This window comes from Tamandua tetradactyla, chromosome 9 (genome assembly GCF_023851605.1).
Source record: "Tamandua tetradactyla isolate mTamTet1 chromosome 9, mTamTet1.pri, whole genome shotgun sequence".
Classification (NCBI taxonomy): Eukaryota; Metazoa; Chordata; class Mammalia; order Pilosa; family Myrmecophagidae; genus Tamandua; species Tamandua tetradactyla.
The window spans coordinates 99,914,823-99,919,325 of record NC_135335.1 but is presented as its reverse complement, the minus strand read 5'-3'; the positions used below and the strand labels follow the sequence as shown (position 1 = coordinate 99,919,325).

Genomic DNA, 4,503 nt, shown 5'->3' with positions numbered 1-4,503 from the left:
AAGAGCTGAGAAAATCTGATCAGTTAAACTTGAGTCATTCTAAAGGTCCAGACTAAGTTGGGTAAGTGTCAAAGAAGAGCCTCAACACAAAGCTAATCAACAATAAAACTCTAGACAAGAGGGAGAAACTAATCTTCAGAGTTGCTCATCAAAACAATCATATGTCTAGAGAGCAGCAAAGAATTATGGGCCACACTGAGGAACAAGAAGATATGGCTCAGTCAAAGGAACTAAATAAAATTTAAGAGGAGACACAGAATTTGGAGTAATTAATCAAAGAAGTTCAAATAAATGTCCTAATCAATTCAAGGAGATGAAGGAAAATATGCATTAAGAGATAAAGGATATTAAGAAGATAATGCGGTTGAAGAAGTAGATTCCCTGGAAAGACTAAATGCCAGGTTTAAGGTCAAAGCATTCATTAGGGCCAAAGAGTGTGATGAGCCCCAGTTTCTTGGGCATCCTGACTCTAGCTTCTTTTCGGGAACGTGCATTCATTGTTCTGGATATTTTTCTTTATAGATTCCCCTTTTTCACTTCAAGAAATTTATGTGTTTTTTTTGGGTGTTTTAGTGATGCACAGGTCAATTAAAGCCATGCTATCATTTTTTTCCCCTTAAATTGAGAGCTATGGACAGCAGGAAGATGGAGTGTTTTTCTTCTAGTGTGATTTTAATCACGGCCATTTCCAAAGTATTTGAATTGGGATTAGTTGCTGCATTGGGCCACCATTAACTGGCATGATGTCACAGGGAGGCCTGGACTTCAGGGGTGCTGACTCTCAGTCCCAGGAGGAGCCTGCAATTTGTCATCAGTCTTTCCAGTTGGTGTCATTCCTGGGAATCCAGAACACTCAGGAGCTCAATAAAGCCTGCTGTCTGAATGGGGAAACCTGCATGCTGGGGTCCTCTTGTGCCTGCCCCCTCCTACTTCTATGGACGGAACTGTGAGCATGATGAGCAGAAACAACTGTGGCTCTATACCCTATGACACCTGGCTCCCAAGGAGGTTTCCATGTGCAAATGCCGGCACCACTGGCTTCACTGGTTCTCCCAAACATTTCTACCTGGTTGTGATGGTCGTGTGATGGATAAGCCCCTCACAGCTTCCAGGACTCCAGAATTGGTGCCATTTGCATATAATACTCCTCTACTGGCTGGCATCTATCTTTCTACCCAAAGTTACTATTCATCAACATGTGCCTTTCTCTGGAACAAGATTAGATGCCATGAAATTTCATGGCAGCCTCTGAAATTGCTGCTCTAACATCATAACAAAAAGATGATCATTTGTTAGTTGCCTTGACATAATAAGTACATATCCATAACAGTCCCTAATACTTCCTTGAAGTACCAGCTCCTTTCCTCACTCTAACTCTACCCCCTCAATAAAAAAAAACACTTCAAATAAAGTCAGCTGTATCTACATGGTGCCCTTGTCATGTTTTTTGAATCATTAGCTCTAACTAATTATAAGTAGTTAATATATTTTTTTAAACAATTCAATTCTATCTCCAGTTTATTAAAGTCTAATCCTAGTGTGATACAGAAGATAAAGTTTTGAGTAGCAATGATAAAAATCAATAAAGACAGTATCTTTAAAAGAAATGGAAGAATGCCTTTGTACCAGAGAAACAGAGAAGAAAAGAGAAAGCAAACAGAGAGACAGTGGAAAAGAGAAAAATAATTACTTGCTTAATGATTAGATGGATGCAGAGAAGAAAGTTAAAAAGCTAAATTGAAGAGCAATTTTCTATCACCTCTAGAAAGCTACATAAGACAAAATATCCTTGTTTCTCAAGACATTGTAAGGAGGAAAAAGTCTTCTTAGAAAAAAGTTAAATCTAAATTTCTCCCAATAAGACTGGTTGATAAATTGTTTTCTCCATACTGTGCAATTATCTTAACTCTTATAGAAGACACGAGAAAATGTTTACAATATATTTAGCTATAAACTAGGTGATAAAACTATATTGTAAAACCCATTTTAAAGTATGTATGCACAATAAAAATGGATAATATAATTTAAAAAAAAGAAGACAATGTGTGAGCATAAGAAAAATTTGAAGAAAAATTTGAAAATATAAAAAGAAACATAACAGACATTATGGGGATGAAAGTTACAATAGTAGAGATTAAAAATACATTAGAGATGCAGTACATTGAGCACCATAGAGACAGCACCATGGCAAGTGCAGGCCAGGTGTGCACTGGGCAACTCTGATCCTCATGATGAAAAATAATTAGACATGGGCAAAGGAGACTCTAAAAAACCGGGAGGCAAAATGTCAGCATATGCCTTTGTAAAAACTTGCAGGGAGGAGCACGAGAAGAAGCATCCAGACACTTCAGTCAACTTTTTAGAGTTTTCTAAGAAGTGCTCAGAGAGGTGGAAGTCCATATCTGCTAAAAAGAAAGGAAAATTTGAAGATAGATCTGACAAATAAAATAGAAAAATAAGATGGTGGATTCAAGAAATGTCTTTACATTAAAAACTTTGAATGTTAAAAGAGTGAATTTACCAATTGAAAGATACGAATTGGCAGAATGGATTAGAAAACAAAATCCAGCTATATGCTGCTTACAAGAGACTTATCTTAGACACAACGATACAAATAGATTGAAAGTGAGAGGATGGGAAAAGATGTTCCATGCAAGCTGCAACCAAACGAGAGCTAAAGTTGCTACATTAATATGTGACAAAACAGATTCTTAATGTAAAGTCATCATAAGAGATAATGGAGGACAATATATATTAATGAAAAGGATGATTCACCAATAAAAATAACAATTATATGTGTTTATGCTCCCACTCAAGGAGCTCCAAAGTATATGAGACAAACATAAGCAAAACTGAGAGGAGTGATAAATATTTCAACAATAATAGTAGAAGAGTTCAATACACCATTCTCCTCTATAGACAGAACAACCAGACAGAGGATCAACAAAGAAATAGAGAATTTAAACAATTTAATAAATGAATTAGAACTAACAGTAACACATAGGCTATATACCCCAAAACACCAGGGTATACATTCTTCCTAGTGCTCATGAATATTCTCTAGGATAGATCATATGCTTGGACACTAACAGGTCTTTATAAATATCAAAACATTGAAATAATTCAAAGCACTTTCTCTGATCACAATGGCATGAAGCTGGAAATCAATAACCACCAAAGAATGAGAACTTTCACAAATATAAGGAGATTAAATAACACATTCTTGAACAACCAGTGGGTCAAAGAAGAAAGTACTAAAGAAATTGGTAGCTATTTGGACATGAATAAAAATGAGAATATAACATATAAGAACTTATGAAATGTAGCAAAGGCTGTGCTGAGAGGAAAATTTATTGCCCTAAATGCCTATATTAAAAAATAAGAAAGAGTAAAAATCAAGGACTTAATTGCTCACCTCAAGGAACTTGAGAAGGAACAGCAAACTAACCCAAAGGCAAATAGAAGAGAAATAACAAAGATTAAAGCAGAGTTAAATGAATGGGAGAACAAAAGATCCATAGACAGAATCAATAAAACCAAAAGTTGGTTCTTTGAGAAAGTCAATAAAATCGATGGGTCACTAGCAAGACTGACAAAGAAAAAAGAAAGAGGATGCAAATAAACAAAATCAGAAATGAGAGGGGGTTCATTACCACAGACCCCGAAGAAATACAAAAATCATAACAGGATATTATGCACAACTATACACCAACAAACTATACAACTTAGATGAAATGGACAAAATTCCTAGAAACACATGAACAAGCTATACTGACTCAAGAAGAAATAGATTTCTCCATAAACCGGTCACAAGTAAAAGAAAACTACAGGCCACTCTCCCTAATGAACATAGATGCAAAAATTCTCAACAAAATACTAGCAAATTAAATCCAACAACACATAAAAAGAATTATTCACCATGACCCAGTGGGATTTATACCAGGAATGCAAGGATGGTTCAAAACAAGAAAATCAATCAATGTAATTCAGCACATTAACAAATCAAAACAGGAAAATCACATGATCATCTTGATGCTGAAAAAGCATTCGACAGAATTCAACATCCTTTTCTGATAAGAACACTTCAGAAGGTAGGAATCAATGTAACTTCCTCAATATGATAAAGGACATATATGAAAAACTGATAACCAGTACCATACTCAGTAGTGAGAGACCGAAAGCTTTCCCCCTAAGGCTGGGAATGAGACAAAGATGCCCTCTGTCACCACTATTATTTAACATCTTCCTGGAAGTTCAAGCTAAAGCAATAAAGCAAGAAAAAGAAATAAAAGGCATTCAAATTGGAAAGGAAGAAGTAAAACTTTCATTATTTACAGATGGTCTGATACTATACTTGGAAAATGCTGAGAGTCTACAGAAAAGTTATTTCAGTTAATAAACAAATTCAGCAAAGTGACAGGATATAGAATTAATGTGCAAAAATCCATAATGTTTCTATACACAAGTAATGACCTAACTGAGAAGTCAATTAAGGAAAAAATT

General features: G+C 35.3%; 1 pseudogene; it reads left to right on the top strand.

The window, feature by feature from the left end:
- The first annotated feature begins 630 nt into the window (after positions 1–630).
- Positions 631–1,266, top strand: LOC143645766 (protein Cripto-like; annotated as a pseudogene).
- Positions 1,267–4,503: the final 3,237 nt, after the last annotated feature.